At 41.4% G+C, this 25,595-nt stretch overlaps 1 protein-coding gene across 18 annotated transcripts in view; it reads right to left on the bottom strand.

The window, feature by feature from the left end:
- Window positions 1-25,595, bottom strand: part of LOC139578647 (receptor-type tyrosine-protein phosphatase F-like) — a 432,132-nt gene that overhangs the window by 320,639 nt on the left and 85,898 nt on the right. The window contains exon 1 of one of the 18 annotated variants that reach the window (XM_071406532.1): window positions 15,571-16,019. The exons of the other annotated variants lie outside the window; for them this stretch is intronic. The gene's annotated coding sequence lies outside the window, so the exon portion shown is untranslated. Of the gene's footprint in view, window positions 1-15,570; window positions 16,020-25,595 lie in introns of those variants that run through there. 18 annotated transcript variants of the gene reach the window in all.

The following is a 25,595-nucleotide window of genomic DNA, read 5'->3' as shown; positions in this document are numbered from 1 at the left end:
CATGAAATCCAAATAAAATATATTAAAATTATAGGTTGTAATGCGGCAAAATAGGAAAAACGCAAAGGGGGATGAATTATTTTGCAAGGCACTGTAGATATCAATAATAAGTGATATCTGTATCGCCGTAGACTACACCACTGCTGTCATACTTACCTCCAAGCATTTCTAAATTGGATTATCTGTCACGACTTCCGCCGAAGTTGGTCCCTCTCCTTGTTCGGGTGGCGCTCGGCGGTTGAAGTCACTGACCTTTTAGCCATCGCTGATCCACTTTTCATTTTCCATTGGTTTTGTCTTGTCTTCCATCACACCCGGTTCCAATTCCATCAATTACATGTTGTGTATTTAACACTCTGTTCTCCCCCCATGTCCTTGTCGGTAATTGTTTCTTGTAGTGCTTATGCACGGTATGCTGGTATTTACCGGGTTTTGTTTGACCCATTTATTGTATTGTTCTGTTGACGGTGGTTTATGGATATTGAACGACACCGTTGTAAATCAGTTTCTGCTCTCCTGCGCCTGACTTCTCTGCCGCCAGTACGCACCTCACTACATTATCTTTGGATGCAGTCGCACCATTGGAAGACATAGCTTGGACTGTAGCCTACAAAAGCCTATTCCTGCTTTTTTCCCGCGAACCATCAAACACATTTGGAGTGTCATCATAGTGGTCTCTGAATTTTGGTCAGACTCGCTTCGTTGAACAAATTTAAACTTGCGCCTTTTCCAATGCTGATTTGAATGTCATTGATTAAACAAAGAAGCTTCAAAGATCTGTTTTCGCTAACATCCTTTCTGAATTTCAAAGTAATCCTGGAAGTAATCATCTAGTTTTTCGAAAGTATCTCTATTATGATTACAATATTTTTGCTGGTAACGAAACGGATTAGTTAGTTTTTTTGTAATCCCTTACATATAACAGATTACATGTAATCCGTTACTCCCCAACCCTGCTCATAGTGATGGCAGGGGCTAGTATTGAGGAGCTCATCAGCATACTGTAGCACAGAGAGAGAGCACTACTATTAAGCTCTACAGGAGTGGATTTGAGACCCATACCCCTCCCTGCTCTCTTTCTCTCTCCTCTCTCTCTTGGTTAATCCATCCTGACACTGGGTGGCTGCCCTATAGTATGTGCAGGGAGTAGTAGTGAGGCTGGCGTAGATCTCCAACAGTTTGCATGGCTTTCCTGGGTAAAATCACATCCGCATCGAATTTGCTTTAATGATTTTCCTAAACGAGGTAAATCTCAAAAACCAATATCTTCAAACTATGTGCATCAAGACCAATTCCTCTGCTTGGATTGTAATTATGCAGTTTGTTTGATTTGCTCATGATGAGGACCTCTATATTGTTATTGGGAAGCCTTTCCACCATGGCATGAAGGAGAATTATGTTATAGCTTGAGATTATAATGCAGGCTCTTCAAAGACATTGAGCTGCTAATTGCTGATTGTTGTCAACAGACATTTTAATAGAAACCATCTTGAGGGTCCTCTCCGCTCTGTAATTAAGTCATATCTGCAACCTATTCCCTATTTAGTTCACTACTTTTGACCAGGGCCCAAAGGCCTCTGGTGAAAAGTATTGCACTATATAGAAAAACAGGGTGTGATTTGGGACACAGATATGACTTAATTACAGAAAGAGGAGGACCCTCAAGATGGTTTCTATTAAAATGTCTGGTGACAACAGTCAGCAATTAGCTGCTCTATGTCTTTGAAGAGCCTCTACTGTAACCACAAGCTATAGCATAATTATCCTTCATGCCACATTCAGGGCCAGAGAGATCCAGACAACAGACATCTCTGACTGTAAGGATATTGTTTCTGCGGTACAGTGTGGGGGTCTGTATTCTGCCTGCTTCCCTTCCTGCCTGCCTGACTGGCTGTGTTAAAAGTATAATGTATCTGCTGGAGAGTGGTGGGGGAGATAGGTCGGTATCATCCCTGCCTCCCTGCCAGGCAGTCAGGCTGGCCAGGTTAAGATGTCTGTCACGATATCACTGCTGCTGTTCCTCTCACACTGCAGGGATTTATTTTTTATTTAACCTTTATTTAACTAGGCAAGGAAAGAGGGAGAGAGAAAGAGACACGGTTGAAAGAGGAGTCAAAGGAGAAGAAAGAGGAAGCCTTCCCTTAACTGCCAACCTCTCACTACATTTAGGACTTTCCCACAGTCTTAAACATAAAGGTGCAAGTTGGAACCAAATCAGGTTCTTGAGAGCGATGCTATAGGGCAAGTGTCATACTCATGCCACAGAGGGCTGAGTGTCTGCAGGTTTTTGCTCCACACTTGTACTTGATTGATAAATTAAGGTCACTAATTAGTAAAGAACTCTCTTCACCTGGCTGTCTAGGTCTTAATTGAAAAGGGGAAAAAACCTGCAGACACTAGGCTCTCCATGGAATGAGTTTGACACCCCTGCCATAGGGAACCATTTTAGGGTCTCTGAAGATCCATAAATGGGATTGTTCTTTGAAGAACCATTAACAAAATCCCAAATGAGAATTGTTTCGGCCCTACAGGACCATAATTGAATAGCCCTACTGTAGGATTTTAAGCCTTATTTGCATAATTCCCAGGGTGTCTTTCCAGTGAATTTTAGAGTTACCAGTACCACCCACGATGACTGTGTTTGCTATTGACAGAGACATGATTTTTGCATTCATTCATTTATAGTCTTTGAAGGATTAGGAATATTTGTAAATGCCGTGTCAAGAACCCCACATGACCGGGAGCTTTTTAAGACTCAAAGTGCTGCTTTTGTCAGGCTCTTCCCTACCCTATTATCATGGATTATCATCCTGTCTTTTCTGCCTTCACACCAGAGGAGGCTGATGGGAGGAGCTATAGGAGGACAGTCATTGTAACGGCTGGAATGGAATAAATAGAAAGGTATCAAACGCATCAATCATATGGAAACCACATGCTTGACTCGGTGCCATTAATTCCATTCCAGCCATTACAATGAGCCTGTCCTCCTATAGCTCCTCCCACGAGCCTCCACTTCTTCACACACACATGAATATGTTGGTACCAGATGACAGTATTGGCTGTGACTATTTGTTTGTTGCCAGCTTTGACACAACATCCTCGGCCCAATGTCAGGCTGTGAAGAGGTGGCTTCTGGGTCGTGTCGGCCTGGTGACTGGCCCCTGTCACCTCTGGCTCTGGAATCAAGGGGGGTCGAGTGGGGTGCAAGTCGTCACTCCACTCTCCATTTTACCGACAGACCAGAGAGACCCCGATCTTGATATACCACTCATCTTCTCCCGATCAAAGACACAATCTGTCTTCCTATGCTACACTGTTAGGTACTTTGTAATTTTATCAGTAACTCACTGCATTTGTGTCATGATGTGAACAGTAAGAATTTGTGTCACTACCAAAGTTTTATGGTTTTAAATGACTGTCTTGTATTGTCTGGATAACTCACTTGTAGAATTTGCTTGCAGTAGGTCTCTTATTAAAAAAGAGAAGCTGCTCAAGGTTATTAAACAGAGGCGCCAAGTTATTCTTCTTTTGTTGATATCAGGTAACGTGAAACCTACTGTAACTCTGGCCCTGATATGCAGTGTCTCCAAACCCCCTTTGATTTAAAACCTGGTCTTGGTATTTTTCATTTAAATGTACGCAGCCTAAATCAACTGATGCAATTGTGTTTTCTGAAACCTCAGCCAGTCTGTTCTTGATAAGGATATTTGTATAAATGGTTACAATGTGTATCGCACTGACCGAGTGGGGGTGGGGGTGTATATAGAAAGGTGGGGGTGTGGCTATATATGTAAAGACTAAATTCTTTGTAAGTGTGGCAAGTCTGAAACTATTTGTAAACAGTTGGAATTTCTTGCTTTGAATCTTGAGGTTTCAAAGGGTCTCTCTATAACTGTGATTGGCTGTTATAGACCCCCCTCTGCTCTCATAATGCATTTTCTTCTCTGATGCACCTTATGTCTAAACTTCTTTATAGTGAAATTATCTTGATTGGTGATCTCAGTAGGTGTTGGTTAAAGTCGGTGTCTGATGATTTTAAAATGTATTGTCATTTATGAATCTTACCCAGTTGTTAACTCAACCACCGGTCCAAATCTCAAATGTCCAGAGAAATCTACCCTGATTGATTTGATATTGACAAATGTTCCACATAAATATTCTGCGGTTGGTGTTTTCTGTTATGATTTAAGTGACCATTGTGCTGTTGTTGCTGTTAGAAACACAAAGGTCCCTAAGACAATCCCACACTTTATTCATAAGAGAAATTGTAATAGTGTTAATGAGCAGGCTTTCTTTCAAGATTAGTTTTATTTTGACTGGAGAAAGATTGAGTTTATTCCTATTTGGAAACTGCCTGGAAATTCCAAATAGTAAACAAACACGCCCCATTCCGCAGGTTCAGAGTTACAAGCTGTCTTGTATTATTCACAAACATAATCTAGCCTGAGCTAAGGCAAGGAAATCCTGTTCTAATGCTGATTTGCTTCTTTTTAGGCAGCTACGAAACAAGTATTCTTATCAGGAATATTTGATGTATGTTACCACTGATTGATTTATTTCACCTTTATTTAACCAGGTAGGCAAGTTGAGAGCAAGTTCTCATTTACAATTGCGACCTGGCCAAGATAAAGCAAAGCAGTTCGACACGTACAACAACACAGCGTTACACATGGAGTAAAACAAACATACAGTCAATAATACAGTAGAAAAATAAGTCTATATACAATGTGAGCAAGTGAGGTGAGAGAAGGGAGGTAAAGGCAAAAAAAAGGCCATGGTGGTGAAGTAAATACATTATAGCAAGTAAAACACTGGAATGGTAGATTTGCAGTGGAAGAATGTGCAAAGTAGAGATAGAAATAATGGGGTGCAAAGGAGCAAAATAAATAACTAAATAAATACAGTAGGAGGAGAGGTAGTTGTTTGGGCTAAATTATAGATAGGCTATGTACAGGTGTAGTAATCTGTGAGCTGCTCTGACAGCTGGTGCTTAAAGCTAGTGAGGGAGATAAGTGTTTCCAGTTTCAGAGATTTTTGTAGTTCGTTCCAGTCATTGGCAGCAGAGAACTTGAAGGAGAGGCGGCCAAAGGAAGAATTGGTTTTGGGGGTGACCAGAGAGATATACCTGCTGATAACCTGAATGACCCTAGAAAGTTTTGGAAGGCTATTAAGTCTATGTCTGGTAACAGTAATGTTAATGAATTACCGTCATGTGTATTGAAGGACTATTGCTGTATATGACAAAACTGAAATGCTGAATTGTTTCAATGAGCACTTTGTATCATCTGGTAGGCTGTTTGAGTAGTCACTGTCTCTGTACAACCCTGTGTGGATAAACCGGTGAGAGCTGGTCAAACTTTTAGCTTTTTGCCATTCTGCAGGAGGTACATAAAGCCCTGAAATCCTTAGATCAGAGAAAACCTGCAGGTCCTGAACTTCATGATCCCTGATTTGTAAAACTGGCAGCTGATTTCATAGCTGAACCACTTACATATCTATTCAATCTAACCCTGGAATGTAATGAAATTCCAAGGATCTGGAAATCAGCATTTGTCCTACCACATTTAAAAGGGGGAGATCCAACTCTTTTAAATAATTCTAGGCCAATCTCAAAGCTGTCACCCCTGGGGGAAAAACTTGAAACCCTAGTGAACAGCTAAAATAGTTTCTATGTACTAACTGTACTTTATCCATGTTCCAATCGTATTTCAGGAAGAAGCATAGCACAATTGCAGCAGCCATGAAGCTTTTAAATGACATCACTGAAGCCCTTGACAAAAAACAGCACTGTGTCTCACTTTTTATTGATCTCTCGAAGGCTTTTGATACAGTTGATCATGCTATACTGAGGCAGAGATTGTCAAGCACACTGTGGCTTGGAAAATAATTCACCCCCTTTGCATTTTTCCTATTTTGTTATATTACAACCTGTAATTTAAATAGATTTTTATTTGGATATCATGTAATTGACACAAAGAAAATAGTCCAGATTGGTGAAGTGAAATAAAAAAAATAACTTGGTTCAAAAGAATCTAAACAGAAAAGTGACGCGTGCATATGAATTCACCACCTTTGCTATGAAGCCCCGAAATAAGATCTCGTGGAACCAATCATCTTCAGAAGTCACATAATTAGTTAAATAAAGTCCACCTGTGTGCAATCTAAGTGTCACATGACCTGCCACATGATCTCAGTATATATACACCTGTTCTAAAAGGCCCCAGAGTCTGCAACACCACTAAGCAAGGGGCACCACCAAACAAGTGGCACCATGAAGACCAAGGTGTTCTCCAAACAGGTCAGAAACAAAGTTGTGGAGAAGTACAGATCAGGGTTGGGTTACAAAAAAATATCCGAAACTTTGAACATCCCACGGAGCACCATTAAATCCATTATTAAAAAAGGGAAAGAATATGGCACCACAACAAACCTACCAAGAGAGGGCAACCCACCAAAACTCACGGACCAGGCAAGGAGGGCATTAATCAGAGAGGCAACAAAGAGACAAAATATAACCCTGAAGGAGCTGCAAAGCTCCACAGCGGAGATTGGAGTATCTGTCAATAGGACCACTTTAAGCCATAGACTCCACAGAGCTGGGCTTTACGGAAGAGTGGTCAGAAAAAAAACATTGTTTGAACAAAAAAAACATTGCTTGAAGAAAAAAATAAGCAAATGCATTTGGTGTTCACCAAAAGGCATGTGGGAAACTCCCCAAACATATAGAAGAAGGTAGACTGGTCAGATGAGACTAAATTTGCGCTTTTTGGCCATCAAGGAAAATGCTATGTCTGGCGCAAACCCAACACCTCCCATCACCCCGAGAACACCATCATTTTTCATCTGCAGGGACTGGGAAGCTGGTCAGAATTGAAGGAATGATGGATGGTGCTAAATACAGGGAAATTCTGTTTCAGTCTTCAAGAGATTTGAGACTGGGATGGAGGTTGACCTTCCAACAGGACAATGACCCTAAGCATACTGCTAAAGCAACACTTGAGTGGTTTAAGGGGAAACATTTAAATGTATTGGAATGGCCTAGTCAAAGCTCAGACCTCAATCCAATTAAGAATCTGTGGTAAGACTTAAAGATTGCTGTACACCAGCGGAACCCATTCCAACTTGAAGGAGCTGGAGCAGTTTTGCCTTGAAAAATGGGGAAAAATCCCAGTGGCTAGATGTACCCAGTTTTTGGAGACATACCCCAAGAGACTTGCAGCTGTAATTGCTGCAAAAGGGTGCTCTAAAAAGTATTGACTTTGGGGTGGGTGAATAGTTATGCACACTCAAGTGTTCTGTTTTTTCTTGTATTTCTTGTTTGTTTCACAATAAAATATATTTTGCATCTTCAAATTGGTTGGCATGTTGTGTAAATCAAATGAAACAAACCCCAAAAAACCTATTTTAATTCCAGGTTGTAAGGCAACAAAATAGGAAAAATGCCAAGGGGGGTGAATACTTTCGCAAGCCACTGTATCAGGTATGTCTATATCCTGGGAAATGTTCTTGTTACTTACAACCTCATGCTAATCACATTAGCCTACGTTAGCTCAACTGTCCCGCGGGGGGGGGGGGGGGGGGTGGACAACGACGACACTGATCCCCATTTCAGGAAACTAGGCATATGTCACAATTAACGACTTCACAGATGAGCTATTTGAATGTATTTTTTTAAATCAAAATGTGTTTTTTGGTCAGAAATGTTTTCTGTAACATTTGAACTTTCATGTGCCTTTATAACCTATGTGTATGCCATCTCTAAATACGAATACAATTGTTAAATAACAAGCCTTGTTAAGCCACAGAAAAAGTCAGTAACCTTCCCACTAGCAATGCTTGGCAAAGATAATGAGTGGGCTGGACATGCAGAGAGAGGAGTTTGGATTGGTTTGCAATATAGCAGGTTTCTGTCTATTTGAGCTGGTCAGTCTGTGTTGGTAATCCTGTCGAACTCAGCTTTTTTTTTTATGTATCATGTAGTGGAGCTGCATAAGTGTTATTCTCCACTTTCTGTGTGTTGTTCTCCACTTTCTGGAGGATTGAGTTTTGGAATCAGTGGAATTAGAGTAAGCTAGCTAAAGAGATGGAGAAAACACCTGTCTCCGGATTACATTTTCAAACTAAGGGCAACAGTGGCATGGCATCCATGTCAGAGAAACACGTCCGTCAAGCTGTTCTAGCTAGAAATATTTTCAGATATTACACATGTCTAATTTTGACGGAAAGTGGTCTCATTTCAAGCTAAAGTGTACTGTTAGGTAGCTAGCTAACGTTAGCTGGCTGGCTCCCTTGCTAATGTTACGTGTATGAAGATATTATTTATATCCCAGAGCCATTTGCTTTGCTTTGCTAGTTAGAGCCTAATATTAGCTAGCTAACATTGAACCTGGTTGGTTAGCTCCCAGCAGATTCATGCAGGGTAGAAACGACATGATTTGGCACTATGTTCATTGTTGTTTAACTAGCTAATGTTAGCTGGCTGGCTCGCTAGCTAATGTTACATAGTGTGTAATCTTACACGTTGTTTACCTAGCTAGGTTCATTGTTTATGTAGCTAGCTAGCTACATGTCTTAAGCTAAAGTGTACAACACTCATTGAATATGTCGGTGTCAGTAAACATTGGCAAAAAAGCGTAATGAAATTGTTGCCAGCAGAGCTGGTTAGGCTGTTTTATTGTTATCGAGAGGTAAACAAATCATCGGCCAGAGCGTCAACTGTGCGCTCTGAACGCTCCGACAGTGAAACGAGATGGGTGGGGCAAAAGCTTAAGAGGGGGTGAGCGATGCTGAATGGGTGTAGAAGAGCTCTTCATTAGATACCAAAACATTCAAAGGCCATTTTCTCAAAAGTTAGTTTACAAGTTTATCAACTTTCAAAGCAGAATTACTTTTCCATTGTTCCTCATATTTAGTGTATGATATACTATTTTGTAGTGTCTACTTTTATCCAATGTAAAAAACACAATTTCAAATGTTGCTACATACGACCAAATCCAGGTGGTGAGTCACAAATATTGTACATTCCAGGTGTTCAAAGCTCTTAGATTGCTGGAATGGAATAAATTAAATGGTATCAAACACATAACCACCCCCGCACCAAAAAAAATGGTTTGATACCATTTCATTCACTACATTCCGGCCATTATTATGAGCCGTCCTGCCCTCAGGGGCCTCCACTGACGTAAATTACAATGGGGAGAACAAGTATTTGATACACTGCCGATTTTGCAGGTTTTCCTACTTACAAAGCATGTAGAGGTCTGTCATTTTTATCATAGGTACACTTCAACTGTGAGAGACGGAATCTAAAACAAAAATCCAGAAAATCACATTGTATGATTTTTAAGTAATTAATTTGCATTTTATTGCATGACATAAGTATTTGATCACCTACCAACCAGTAAGAATTCCGGCTCTCACAGACCTGTTAGTTTTTCTTTAAGAAGCCCTCCTGTTCTCCACTCATTACCTGTATTAACTGCACCTGTTTGAACTCGTTACCTGTATAAAAGGCACCTGTCCACACACTCAATCAAACAGACTCCAACCTCTCCACAATGGCCAAGACCAGAGAGCTGTGTAAGGACATCAGGGATAAATTGTAGACCTGTACAAGGCTGGGATGGGCTACAGGACAATAGCCAAGCAGCTTGGTGAGAAGGCAACAACTGTTGGCACAATTATTAGAAAATGGAAGAAGTTCAAGATGACGGTCAATCACCCTCGGTCTGGGGCTCCATGCAAGATCTCACCTCGTGGGGCATCAATGATCATGAGGAATGTGAGGGATCAGCCCAGAACTACACGGCAGGACCTGGTCAATGACCTGAAGAGAGCTGGGACCACAGTCTCAAAGAAAACCATTAGTAACACACTACGCCGTCATGGATTAAAATCCTGCAGCGCACGCAAGGTCCCCCTGCTCAAGCCAGCGCATGTCCAGGCCCGTCTGAAGTTTGCCAATGACCATCTGGATGATCCAGAGGAGGAATGGGAGAAGGTCATGTGGTCTGATGAGACAAAAATAGAGCTTTTTGCTCTAAACTCCACTCGCCGTGTTTGGAGGAATAGAAGGATGAGTACAACCCCAAGAACACCATCCCAACCGTGAAGCATGGAGGTGGAAACATCATTCTTTGGGGATGCTTTTCTGCAAAGGGGACAGGACGACTGCACCGTATTGAAGGGAGGATGGATGGGGCCATGTATCGCGAGATCTTGACCAACAACCTCCTTCCCTCAGTAAGAGCATTGAAGATGGGTCGTGGCTGGGTCTTCCAGCATGACAACGACCCGAAACACACAGCCAGGGCAACTAAGGAGTGGCTCCGTAAGAAGCATCTCAAGGTCCTGGAGTGGCCTAGCCAGTCTCCAGACCTGAACCCAATAGAAAATCTTTGGAGGGAGCCGAAAGTCCGTATTGCCCAGCGACAGCCCCGAAACCTGAAGGATCTGGAGAAGGTCTGTATGGAGGAGTGGGCCAAAATCCCTGCTGCAGTGTGTGCAAACCTGGTCAAGAACTACAGGAAACGTATGATCTCTGTAATTGCAAACTAAGGTTTCTGTACCAAATATTCAGTTCTGCTTTTCTGATGTATCAAATACTTATGTCATGCAATAAAATGCAAATTAATTACTTAAAAATCATACAATGTGATTTTCTGGATTTTTGTTTTAGATTCCGTCTCTCACAGTTGAAGTGTACCTATGATAAAAATTACAGACCTCTACATGCTTTGTAAGTAGGAAAACCTGCAAAATTGTCAGTGTATCAAATACTTGTTCTCCCCACTGTATATATTTCTGTATTTCATTTTCAATAAGTTTGCAAAAATGTCAAAAAATATGTTCTCACTTTGTCATTATGGGGTATTTTGTGTAGATGGGTGAGACAAAAATGTCATCCATTTTTGAATTCAGGCTGTAACACAACTAAATGTGGAATAAGTCAAGGGGTATGAATATTTCCTGAAGGCACTGCATATCACTGTGATTCTGCTCTGCTTCAATGTAGCTAGCTAGCTATCAATAATAGTAAAATGTAGCCTAATTAGCCTTCATGCATTGCCTAAATGTATAATTTGATAAACTGTGAGAAAAGGCAGAGAAGGTTTTCACGACACATGTGTCATGCATGTCTCATACAAGAATCATAGATGAATCACACAAATACAGTGGTTCTTCCTTTAAAAGTTGCGGGGTACTGCAGCACAGCTTGCGGGGTGCCGCAGAATTCTATGGTACATTATTTAAGTGTAAGCCATTGTTGCCAGAATGACACAATTTACCACAATCTGCCACCATCTACCACAAATGGTTGCAGCATAAGCTGAAAACTTTTAAAGGAAGAACCACTGTACTGTACATGAATGATGAAACATACTTAAAGAACCCATCCCCCTTACAATACCTCAATTTTATTGTTACATTGTGCAAACTGCTAGGCTTGTGAAGTGAACATATAACATGGAGTATGGCTGTTTTCTCTTAGGACACAGTCATCACAGCCAGCTCTCTCTCTCTGCATTCACATGGCGTGTCTGGACAGGAATCCTCAGCCTGTCTGTTGCTCTCTGGATGGAGCCTATAATTTGTCCCAAATGGCCCCCTACTCTCTTTTTAGTGCACTACTTTTGACCAGGGCCCATAGGGCTCTGGTCAAAAGTAGTGTACTATAAAGGGAATGGGGTGCCATTTGGGGGGGACACCCCCAGGATGGGCCACCCCCAGGTTGGGCCTTCACATCTCCTTATACCATTTCAAAGACACTTCATGGTTTCTCCCGTTGCTGAGCTACCTGAGCTGGCCAATAGAAAATGAAGAAGAAGGGAGACTTGATGGAGAGGCTTCCCGGTACACTGACACAAACCTCCATATCAATAACAGTGTCAAGACATGGGAGAGAAAAAATATTGTTTTAGGTAAATGAGTTGAGAAAGTTTAGAGAGCCTCGACCACAAAAGAGCCCCTGCTCATACAGGCACTCTATAGCCTCACGTGTTCATTGCCTTGTAGGTTACTTTGTGGTTCAGAATGGGGATGAACACTGGTTTATGAAACACTTTGACAAGCATGAGCCGGATCAAGCCTAATTGGTGTGTCCAACTGCCAGATGGGCGGCTCCCATTTCAGACAAGACGAGCAATAGATTCACTTTTTGAAAATGGCATTCCCTGCATAGTGCACTATTTTTGAAATACTACACAATTTTTGTGTTGGATGTTATTTGGGACTCATCCACAGACAGTCACTATCATAAATAGCGAAGGCTTGATAATCAAATGGTGATTAAATTCAATCTATTTTGAAATCTTCTTCAAAAGCTTATGGTTGGAGGGAGAGGCCTTTGAATCCCCACTTCAAAGAGCAGAGACATAAACAGAAAGACTGCCTTCATAAGAAAACCAAATTACTAGTGTCACAGAGAAACTTTGGTTGATCCACATCAAACTATGGTAAACCGTTACACTTAAACCCCAGGCTACAACCTGTGTCTGTGCGTGCATGTACGTTCTTGCTTGTATGTCTTTGTGTGCATGTATATTCTTTGTGTGTAAGTCACGAGTGTCTTTCCATAAATGTGTCGCTCTCTACGTGACATGTAGGAGAATATAACATATTAGATCTGGTAAAAGAGAATTTCTTTGTATTTTTTTTGTACCATCATCTTTGAAATGCAAGAGAAAGGTCATAATGTATTATTCCAGCCCAGGTGAAATGTAGATATTGGCCACTAGATGGCAGCAGTGTATGGGCAAAGTTTTAATCTGATCCAATGAACCATTATATTTATGTTAAAAATGTTGTATCAAGACAGCCCAAATGTGCCTAATTTGTTTATTTATAACTTTTCATGTTCAAAATTGTGCACTCCTCAAACAATAGTATGGCATTATTTCACTGTAATAGCTACTGAAAATTGGACAGTGCAGTTAGATTAACACGAATGTAAGCTTTCTGACAATATCAGATATGTCTATGTCCTGGGAAATGTTCTTGTTACTTACATCCTCATGCTAATCGCTTTAGCCTATGTTAGCTCAACCGTCCCGCAGGGGACCCCCCAATCCTAAAGAAAGGAAAGGGTTAGGCACTAGGGTTAGCATGAGGTTAAAATTATTGTTAAGGTTAGTGTTAGGGTTAAAATCAGATTTAATGACCACTGTGCAGAGCTGCATTCAGAACCAAGATTCATGATGAAAAATCCTAACCTGCATACTAGAACACAAACATAGCCTCCTCAAATGTGAAATGTGTTGTTTTACAGGGATTAGCTCCATTAGTGGAGGAATCTGCAACGCAATTAACCTGCCCTGAGCACAGCAAAGCCTGCTCTCAGATTCCTGCTGTATGGCACCGGGCTGGGGGCCAGGGTGGATGACACAGGCAGACGGGGGGCTCAGGGGCTGAACAGAGTATAGTAGTAGGGGCCAGGCGCACCAATTTGTGTCCAGAACTGCTCACTACTGGAATTTGTTCACTGCCTGTATGGACCCGTAGAGATCTTTCCTCTGTTAGCTAGGGGTCACCTGCACAAACACACAGACTGTGTCATTATGAATAGGAGCTAGCTGGCTGTGACGCGGCCCCAAAGTGAGGTATAGCAACATATAGGCCACCGAGAGGTAAATGGTGACATCTCTAAATAAAAGACTAACAGACTGTAGAGAGGGACTGTTGAATTAGCCTGCTTACAATAGGCTGGTTGAAGGACGTAGGCTGTGCCCCAAATGGCATATGGGCCCTTGTCAAAATATGTGCACTACATAGGAAATAGGGTGCCATTTGGGACACAGCCGTATGCCTAGCTGCTGAAATGTAATCTCTCCCTTGAGAAGCTACCAGTTCTCTGGTGAACAAAGTAAGATACAGCTTGTTCAAGGAAACGACCTTTTCACCCAAATACATGTCTATCTGATGGAGTGTATTATCAATGAAAGAAGAACGGGTTGACCAGTTTATAGAAACTAGCCTATTTTCTTTGTTTCATTTGACTACTTACACTACCTTTAAAAAGTTTGGGGTCACTTAGAAATGTTCTTGTTTTGAAAGAAATGGCACGTTGTGTTAGCTAATCTAAGTTCATCATTTAAAAAGGCAAATTGATCATTAGAAAACCCTTTTACAATTATGTTAGCACAGCTTAAAACATTTGTGCTGATTTAAAGAAGCAATAAAACTGGCCTTCTTTGGACTAGTTGAGTATCTGGAGCATCAGCATTTGTGGGTTCCATTACAGGCTCAAAATGGCCAGAAACAAAGAACTTTCTTCTGAAACTCGTCAGTCTATTCTTGTTCCGAGAAATGAAGGCTATTCCATGCGTAAAATTGCCAAGAAACTAAAGATCTCATACAACGCTGTGTACTACACCCTTCACAGAAGAGCGCAAACTGGCTCTAACCAGAATAGAAAGAGGTGTGGGAGGCCTCGGTGCACAACTGAGCAAGAGGACAAGTACATTAGAGTGTCTTCAACGTCAACAGTGAAGAGGCGACTCTGGGATGCTGGCCTTCTAGGCAGAGTTGCAAAGAAAAAGACACATCTCAGACTGGCCAATAAAAATAAAAGATTAAGATGGGCAAAACAACACAGACACTGGACAGAGGAACTCTGCCTAGAAGGCCAGCATCCCGGAGTCGCCTCTTTACTGTTGACGTTGAGACTGGTGTTTTGCGGGTACTATTTAATGAAGCTGTCAGTTGAGGACTTGTGAGGCATCTGTTTCTCGAACTAGACACTCTAATGTACTTGTCCTCTTGCTAGCTCCTATTTCTAAGTGACCCCAAACTTCTGAACGGTAGTGTATATCCCTTTTGAAAAAAAAAATGAATGTTCTCATTAAGCCACACACTGTATACTATCTTTCATGCGGAACATTCACCAAAAAATTATGCTTTTATTCCTTATCTTCAGAATAATATATTTTGATTTCCCCAAGCAGGCAGGCACAATAAAAAGTTGAATTACAATTGCTTTATTTAACCTCTTGAATCTGTATCTACTGCATTAACGCCAAGTTGCGAAACAAATAGAGCTTTCTCTCTAAAACTGAGGTTGTTATTTTAAAAACTACAGGGATAGTATAGATACTGGTTTGGGTGAAGTATCCTAATATTACCATGGAAGATGGGGACTTGTGGAGAACACACACAGGCCCCTTGAATCTACATGCTCACACACAAACTCTCAACTTGGCAACTTAGTCTCACCTTAGTACAAGGTATCTCAGGGCAAAGATTGGCCAGAGGACAACTATTAGAGGTGCTAGTCTTTAGTTAACGCTCTGTGACTGCTTTGTGTGTTTGTACGTGCGTTTACTTTGACCAGGTGGGGTTACTTTGTTAACAGACAGAAACAGTTGAAGTCAGAATTTGCAATTCTAACAAGACCAGACAGACAAATCTGGCTCTAGATAAAATGACACCTAGAAAACTGAGAATCGCTTTAATCACCAAAATATAAATTCATCCAATACCAACTTTCCTTCAAATTCTTTGCACTTGACCACTTCTGCTATATAACACATTTTCAGAACAACAAAACGAAATGCAGTAAAGAGCCACACTTACCCATGTCAAGGTCCAAATGAAAAATACACAATAAAGGAAACTCCTCAGGAAATAAAACTTGTCTTTGAAACTGCTGTCATTCCTCAAAAATACATACAAGATTCTACTCAATATCCTTTAGTCCTTTAGCACAAAACCTCAGACAGTTTGAAGTCAGAGAGAGAGAGAGAGAGAGAGAGCCCAGGGTGGTGGGGACTAGCCACTACAGGTGGAGGGAAAGAAACTGGGAAAGAAGGAAGGTTGCAGCATTTCAGGTTGGCTGCTAAGTAGTCTCTGGTTGTGTCTTTACTCCTTTGCCTCGAGCTGCCTGGCCCTCTCCTTACTGTGCTGTGTGAAATGGCCACCGTCTGTAAAGATTCCACTGAATCCTACCAACAGTGTGGGAGCCTTGCCGGGGTCACTGGAGCTCGATCTCTCCTGGGACACTCTCCAATGAATACCCACAGAGTTCTGAACAGGCCAGCAAAGCCACCGCCAATGCTATACTGTGACGTCACAGGTGTTGAGTTTCAAGCCAGGGTTTGAGGGAGGCGTTTTCAGGGGTCTGAGCCAATGGGAGAGTTTGTTGCAGGTTTGATTTTACACAGGTAGAACGAGACTCCTCCACCTCTCTCCCACCTAACCTGGCACTGAGCGGCCGAGAAGACAGAGAGACAGAGGGGTTGGGTGGGGTGGGGTTGGGTTGGGTGGGGGTTTAGCAAAGCATGTCTTGAGTATGTAGAAGTCGTTATTTGCCTGAAAACATGCAGACTGACTCTCTCTAACCAGCTGGAACGCTAATCCTGTTTGTGAGGTGAAGGAGTTTAAAAAGAACACTCATTGATTGTCAGTTTAAACTCAACCTGTCTGAAAAAATAGAATAGAGCTACAGTAAAGACCATTCAAATAATGGTACAGACACACCGAGAAATCTGACTATCGTAGGTACTTGGCACAGCAGGAGGCCATTCCCTCTTGCTAGAACAAAATACTTCCCTACAGTGTACCAACCTGGTACAGACAAATCTTCCGTGTCTACTTGTAGAATCGCAATGCTCTTCAGTGGTTGAGGTCTTGACTTTGAGCCAATCAGAGAGCACGAACCTCCACGTGGGGGAGCCTACAGAAGTGACAAGAAAAATGGAAAAAGAGGTTCCTTTTCCTGGTGTAATCCACCCCCTACTATTAGAATAAAACTATTGATGTACTGGACTCATGATGGATCTCCTCTCTCTCTTTCCTTTCCATCTTGCTCCAAGGGATGGAAGACTGGGATATCCAGCTGGAGCAATACATGAATTTACATATTTTATTAAATTAAAGAACCCAATAAAGCAAACTGTTGGGGCATTTTGATTTTTATACTCCAGTTGAAAGTACAAAAAAGAAATAGCAATGTGACTTGTATTAACACTATTTCAATGTTTAACATTGTGTTAACACCATTTCACAATAATGTTTTCTGAACAAAAAATAATAATCTTAGCCATTAACAATTAATCGTTCTATAGTTCAGATTAAATCATTTGGTGTCATAAACCAATAACAAAGAATGCAGAGAACAAGGTAAAGCAATTGTACCAGTGTATTTAGATTGCCATTATGGAGACTCCTATTGGATACATGTAATTGTTGCAACCAACAAATGTTGGGTTAGTTTTAAGGACTTGTGGGTGAGTTTTGAGTGTTAATTTAACTGGAAAATGTAGCTAGACCTGCCAACTATGTGCAGAATAGAGCTTTATTTTCTAGAACAAGTCTTTACATCTTTTACATCTAGCTAAGGCGTTTTGTGCTTGAATACGTTTTTGTTTTATTAGGTTTCTGTTTGATAATCTACACCTGGTCATAAGTTAGCTAGCTACTGTAGGCAGTCACATACACTATATACACAAGTATGTGGAAACCCATTCAAATTAGTGGATGTGGCTATTTCTGCCACACCCGTTGCTGACAGGTGTATAAAATCGAGCACACAGCCATGCAATCTCCATAGACAAACATTGGCAATAGAATGGCCTTACTGAAAGCTCAGTGACTTTCAACGTGGCACTGTCATAGGATGCCACCTTTCCAACAAGTAAGTTCGTCAAATTTCTGCCCTGCTAGAACTGCCCCGGTCAACTGTAAGTGCTGTTTTTGTGAAGTGGAAACATCTAGCAGCAACAACGGCTCAGTGATGAAGTAGTAGGCCACACAAGCTCAATGAATGTGACCGCAACACTCAATACTGAGTTCAAAACTGCCTCTGGAAGCAAGGCAACGCAGGCTGTTTGTCAGGAGCTTCATGAAATGGGTTTCCATGACCGAGCAGCCATACACAAGCTTAAAATTACCAATGTGCAATGCCAAAAGTCGGCTGGAGTGGTGTAAACTCACCTCCATTTGACTCTGTAGCAGTGGAAACACATGCTCTGGAGTGATAAATCACGCTTAATCATCTGGCAGCTCGACGGATGCTACCTGCCCATATGCATAGTGCCAACTGTAAAGTTTGGTGGAGGAGGAATAATGGTCTGTGGCTGTTTTTCATGGTTCGGGCTAAGCTCCTTAGTTCCAGTGAAATGAAATCTTAACGCTGCAGCATACAGTGGCATTCTAGACGATTCTGTGCATCCAACTTTGAGCAAACAGTTTGGGGAAGGCCCTTTCCTGCATGAAAATGCCCCTGTGCACAAAGCGAGGTCCATACAGAAATGGTTTGTCGAGATCGGTGTGGAAGAACTTGACTGGCCTACATAGAGCCCTGACCTCAAACCCATCGAACACCTTTGGGATGAATTGGAACGCCGACTGCGAGCCAGGCCTAACTGCCCAACATCAGTGCCCAACCTCACTAATGCTCTTGTGGAAATCCTTTCCAGAAGAGTGGAGGTGTCACGTTCGTTGAATGGAGGAGACCAAGGCGCAGCGTGATGTGAATACATTCTTCTATTTATTAACGAACAAACACGCTATATATATATACAGTGGGGAGAACAAGTATTTGATACACTGCCGATTTTGCAGGTTTTCCTACTTACAAAGCATGTAGAGGTCTGTAATTTTTATCATAGGTACACTTCAACTGTGAGACACGGAATCTAAAACAAAAATCCAGAAAATCACATTGTATGATTTTTAAGTAATTAATTTGCATTTTATTGCATGACATAAGTATTTGATACATCAGAAAAGCAGAACTTAATATTTGGTACAGAAACCTTTGTTTGCAATTACAGAGATCATACGTTTCCTGGAGTTCTTGACCAGGTTTGCACACACTGCAGCAGGGATTTTGTCCCACTCCTCCATACAGACCTTCTCCAGATCCTTCAGGTTTCGGGGCTGTCGCTGGGCAATACGGACTTTCAGCGCCCTCCAAAGATTTTCTATTGGGTTCAGGTCTGGAGACTGGCTAGGCCACTCCAGGAACTTCAGATGCTTCTTACGGAGCCACTCCTTAGTTTCCCTGGCTGTGTGTTTCGGGTCGTTGTCATGCTGGAAGACCCAGCCACGACCCATCTTCAATGCTCTTACTGAGGGAAGGAGGTCGTTGGCCAAGATCTCGCGATACATGGCCCCATCCATCCTCCCCTCAATACGGTGCAGTCGTCCTGTCCCCTTTGCAGAAAAGCATCCCCAAAGAATGATGTTTCCACCTCCACGCTTCACGGTTGGGATGGTGTTCTTGGGGTTGTACTCATCCTTCTTCTTCCTCCAAACACGTCGAGTGGAGTTTAGACCAAAAAGCTCAATTTTTGTCTCATCAGACCACATGACCTTCTCCCATTCTTCCTCTGGATCATCCAGATGGTCATTGGCAAACTTCAGACGGGCCTGGACATGCCCTGGCTTGAGCAGGGGGACCTTGCGTGCGCTGCAGTATTTTAATCCATGACGGCATAGTGTGTTACTAATGGTTTTCTTTGAGACTGTGGTCCCAGCTCTCTTCAGGTCATTGACCAGGTCCTGCCGTGTAGTTCTGGGCTGATCCCTCACCTTCCTCATGATCATTGATGCCCCACGAGGTGAGATCTTGCATGGAGCCCCAGACCGAGGATGATTGACCGTCATCTTGAACTTCTTCCATTTTCTAATAATTGCGCCAACAGTTGTTGCCTTCTCACCAAGCTGCTTGCCTATTGTCCTGTAGCCCATCCCAGCCTTGTGCAGGTCTACAATTTTATCCCTGATGTCCTTACACAGCTCTCTGGTCTTGGCCATTGTGGAGAGGTTGGAGTCTGTTTGATTGAGCGTGTGGACAGGTGTCTTTTATACAGGTAACGAGTTCAAACAGGTGCAGTTAATACAGGTAATGAGTGGAGAACAGGAGGGCTTCTTAAAGAAAAACTAACAGGTTTGTGAGAGCCGGAATTCTTACTGGTTGGAAGGTGATCAAATACTTATGTCTTGCAATAAAATGCAAATTAATTACTTAAAAATCATACAATGTGATTTTCTGGATTTTTGTTTTAGATTCCGTCTCTCACAGTTGAAGTGTACCTATGATAAAAATTACAGACCTCTACATGCTTTGTAAGTAGGAAAACCTGCAAAATCGGCAGTGTATCAAATACTTGTTCTCCCCACTGTATATATATATATATATATATATATATATATATATATATATATATATATATATATATATATATATATATAAAGTGCAGACACAGGTAACTAACCATAGACAATAACCCACAAACTAAACTGGAAAATGGCAACCTAAATAGGATCCCCAATCAGAGACAACGATCAACAGCTGCCTCTGATTGGGAACCAATCCAGGCCACCATAGACCTACATATGCCTAGACTAACTACACACACCTAGACATACATAAACCCTATACAATACCAAAACCCCATAGATATATAAAACCCATAGACAAGACAAAAAACACCCATGCCACCCTCGTCACACCCTGACCTAACCAAAATAATAAAGAAAACAAAGATAACTAAGGGTGTGACAGGAGGCTATTATAGCAGCAAAGGAGAGACGAACTCCATACTAATGCCCATGACTTTGGAACGAGATGTTTGACGAGCAGGTGTCCACATACCTTTGGTCATGTAGTGTACACTTCATATGAAAAGAATGGGGTGGTAAATGCAGCACAATGCACAGAACACTAAATGCTTTACCAAGCTAGCTATCTAGCAAGATGATGAAGCAATAATGCAATTCACTCTCCATTATCCCATGTCGCCAGTGCCAGTTCGCTTGCAAGCTAATGTTAGCAAAATGGTTAGCATCGTCAATTAGCATGACAGAGCTTGCTAGCTACTTGACAGCTAACCGGCAGCTGCTTCGTTAAAAAAATGAATCCATTGTGATTTAATTAAGCTAGTTATGTAGTTGTGGCCATCTGGTTAGTATCAACAAGGGATTACTTCAAATTCTAGCTAACTAGCAACAACATTACCGTCATCTTGCTAGTTAGCTTACATTAGCTACAGCAGGCACAAGCCGAACAAGCTACTCCCACCTGGTGCCTGTAGGATTTAAATTAACTAAATCGGCGGTAGAACAGTTTTACGTGAACAACAAAAAGTTAACTACCGACACTCTGGCAGAGGTGCTAAGTACCTATCGGCAGTCAGATTTATTGGTAAGTCTGACCCTTAACCGGTTCTTCAGGGGGAGCAATCTAATGCCCCTTAAATGGCAAGTCACCAAGAACAAAGCATGAAACAAAATGTATATGAAAAATAATGAAAAAGTGAGTTAATGCTGCAAACTTTTATCCAAAGCGTATTGTCTTGAGTTGAAGGAGCTAGTGAGAGTGTTTTCTTGAGCATGGTACTGATTACTTATGACTGAGCGGTGCTTCAACTTAACACAGAATCAACCTCTCTGGCCGTCCACTTACAACCTGTTTACAGCAGCCTGTAGAGTCCACGTATGTGTCTCAGTCAAGCCAAACTAAAACAGAATGCATTCATTTGTTTACTTGAGATTGGTAGTGATTACTTATAAATAGTGCCTCAACTGAGCACAGAAAAAACCTTATACTGCACTGTAAAACATTTCCTTAAAATGTTACAGTAACTTACTGGCAGCAATTGGTCAGTAAGTTACTGTAATTTCTGTTACAGTACAGCTACTGTAATCCATTTATGGTACCAACATTTTACCAAGCCAGATACTGTAATCTAATTACAGTACCAAATCTAATTACATCATATTACTGTAATTACCCAGTGACATATTACCCCGTGTTCTTTGCAAGTTTTAATTTTTACATGAACATTTTGGTCATTTAGCAGCGGCTCTTGTCCAATGCTCTTGTCCTGGAAGGATTCCATCCAAATCATCTTGGTTCCTGGACCCTGTCCGTGCATTTCAAGGCTGCATTGAGACAATGACTTATCAGTGACCCAAGCCATGCTCAGATAATCCCTGCCATTGTGTCGCTGAATTGTCGTATTGCTGCTGCTAATGTACATTGTCCCAGGGGTGTTGGCAGTCATAATGTAAGTAACCTAATGTATGTCCCTCTAACTCCCCTAAATACCTCTGTCAATCCTACAGCGATTGTCAGCAGTAATCATACGCTTATGAACCTGAGTTGTGCTGTTAGCACTGAGAAGATTTGCCCTAGTAGGAAGCCCACTGTGTGCAGTTCACCCTGCACTATCAGCTCGAACATAAATATCACTGTCATGTCTACCTGTGAGAGGATGTAGTGATCATAATAAAGTAGCCATATCTAGGAAAACCAAAGTTCCAAAGTATGGGCCTAATATAGTGTATATCAGGTCATACAAGAGGTTTTGTAGTAATTCCTATGGTAAAGAATATTTGCTGGTCTGGGGTGAGCAATGAGGAACAACCAGACGCTGCACTTGACACATTTATGAAATTGCTTATTCCAGTTATTAATAAGCATGCACACATTAAGAAAATATAAAACTGTTAAATCCCCTTGGATTGATTAGGAATTTAAACATTTTATGGTTGAGAGGGATGAGTCAAAAGGAATGGCAAATAAGTCTGGCTGCACAGCCGATTGGCAAAGTACTGTATATTGAGAAATCGGGTGACTAAACTGAACAAAAAGACAAAAGCTTTGGAGCACTTTAAATTACATTTTGGGCAAAAAGGCAAACTCAGCTCCATCGTTCATTAAATCAGATGGCTCATTCATCACAAAACCTACTGATATTGCCAACTACTTTAACTATTTTTTCATTGAGAAGAGTAGCAAACGTTGACATGACATGCCAACATTATATTCTGACCCTACACCTCCATGAGTATCAGACAAAATTATGAAATGTTATTGTAATTTTGATTACCGTAAAGTAAGTGTGGAATAGGGCTGGGCGATATGGCCTAAAATCATATCTCGATTTCTTTCGCATTTATGGGCTATTCACAATATATATATCTCAAAATAAGATGTTGAACAATTTAAGTTACAATGCATTTCAAACAGTCAGCAATAATATAATGAATTCTGGGTGTGTGAAATTAGGCTAAATATAAGCCACAATAATAATTTCAATATTTTGTCAAAATAGTTTAACCTGCTTTTTCGCAATAATAACTGATCTGGCTTTCACATCTGAATGTGAAAAGAGCCTTTTTGTTACAAATTTGACCAGAGCCATGCATAAAGCACATTCACTAATAATAACTTATTGTAGCAGGCATTATAGAAAATTACCAAAGGTCTCATAAACAATCTCTCAAGCAAAAGCCCACATGCTAATAAGTAGCCAGCTGATCTTTATTTCAATTGGATCTACTTGCTAGCTAATAAGGCAGAACAGATGTATTGTTATGAACACACACTTCTTTCTGTCTCCAACTGTTTGAACAGCATGATAGCCTGTCCACTTTGTTCAGATGTGGAAATCAAGTGGCCTACCTTATTTCTCAGAATGAGAACCAGTTGGCAGTTTCCTTATATAATTGTGTTTTATGCCTATTGCACATTTATAAAACACAGACTATACAGCTAGTGTAACAGTCTTTGGCTAAAATGCTGCTAGCAGTAGGTGGTACCGCAAAACTGAGCATTCATTTTCCAGAATCAATGTTCATTGATAGTCAGTAGTGTCTGCTCTGCGCGAAATTTGAATAGTTGAGAAATAAAAAAGTACAGTTCGAGAGGTTAACTTCTCCTCTTACAGCAAAATAATGTCTCAATGTGTTACGGTGTCCACATGACCGATGCTGTTGGACGAATCCTCAAATGCAAATAGTGAGTTGAAACCGCTTGTCAGAGAGGAAGAAGTGATCTCTCAACTTAGCTAGTGTGCGTGACAGGGAGAGGTACTTGGTCTGCTTGTGTGTAAACAGAGAGGAAGAGGTGAAGCGATAGGTTTCACTCTCGCCAAAATGTGTTCAAAATAAGCCCAACGCGTATCTATGGGCATATTTTAGACCTAACCCAGCTCGCAATGCGGAATCGGCCAAGACGCGGCCATCTTCTGGGGGACCGGAACTGATTGAATCGGCCCACAATCGGATGTCGGACTCAAAATGAATGACTGCCCAGAATCGGCCCAAGTACATCTGGCCGTTTCTGTCTCCCGGAATTCAGCCAACTTTTTTACCAGAATCCCCCCAGATGCGGTCCGATGCAAATTTAAATAAATGTATACCAAACTACCCAATTTAGTAATTTTTTATATTACTATTATACATTTTATACATACAAATTATACCCATCCTCAAACATGTGCATGGCCCGCCACAGGACTCGCTACAGCGCGATGACATCCCGGCCAGCCAAACCCTCCACTATCTCGAACTATGCTGGGACAATTGTGCGTCACGGCCGGCACGGGTCTCAAACCAGCATCTGTAGCAAGGCAATTTGCACTGCGATGCAGTGTCTTAGACCGCTGACACACTCGGGAGGCGCAGCTTATCAATTGCCTTGCACAAAGTATCAAAATACTAAAATACTACACAGGATTCTTAAAGAATTTCATGTAAATGTTAATTGTATTTTTTATCAAAGAAACAATGAGAAAATATCGAAAAATAAATAATGAAATGTTAATTATATAAAGCAGCCCATGTAATCATCTGCTAGAGAGTAGCCCCAATGGGCCCGAGCCCCAAGGAATCGCACCGAGCCCCATGTAATAGAGTGCCTTGCAAAAGTATTCACCGCCCTTGGTGTTTTTCCTGTTTTGTTGCATTACAACCTGTAATTTAAATTGATTTTTATTTGAATTTATTGTAAAAGACATACACAAAATAGTCCAAATTGGTGAAGGGAAATTAAAAAAGTAATTGTTTAAAAAATTTCTAAAAAATTAATAACGGAAGAGTGGTGCGTGCATATGTATTCACCCCATTTTCTATGAAGCCCCTAAATAAGATATTGTGCAACCAATTACCTTCAGAAGTCACATAATAAGTTAAATAAAGTCCATCTGTGTGCAATCTAAGTGTCACATGATCTGTCATAAGATTTCAGTATATATACACCTGTTCTGAAAGGCCCCTGAGTCTGCAACACCACTAAGCAAGGGGCACCACCAAACAAGCGGCACTATGAAGACCAAGGAGCTCTCCAAACAGGTCAAGGACAAAGTTATGGAGAAGTACAGATCAAGGTTGGGTTATAAAAAATATCTGAAACTTTGAACATCCCACGGAGCACCATGAAATCCATTATTAAAAAATGGAAAGAACATTGCACCACAACAAACCTGCCAGGAGAGGGCTGCCCACCAAAACTCACGGACCACGCAAGAGGGGCATTAATCAGAGAGGCATCAAAGAGACCAAAGATAACACTGAAGGAGCTGCAAAGCTCCACAGCGGAGATTGGAGTATCTGTCCATAGGACCACTTTAAGTCGTACACTCCACAGAGCTGGGCTTTAGGGAAGAGTGGCCAGAAAAAAAACATTGCTTAAAGAAAAAAATAAGCAAACACGTTTGGTGTTCGCCAAAGGCATGTGGGAGACTACCCAAACATATGGAAGAAGATATTCCGGTCCGATGAGACAAAAGTGTATCTATTTGGCCATCAAGGAAAATCCTATGTCTGGCGCAAACCCAACACTTCTCATCACCCCGAGAACAACATCC

This window comes from Salvelinus alpinus, chromosome 6, assembly GCF_045679555.1.
Source record: "Salvelinus alpinus chromosome 6, SLU_Salpinus.1, whole genome shotgun sequence".
Taxonomy (NCBI): domain Eukaryota; kingdom Metazoa; phylum Chordata; class Actinopteri; order Salmoniformes; family Salmonidae; genus Salvelinus; species Salvelinus alpinus.
The sequence above is the reverse complement of the archived record's forward strand: the minus strand, read 5'-3'. Positions and strand labels throughout refer to the sequence as shown.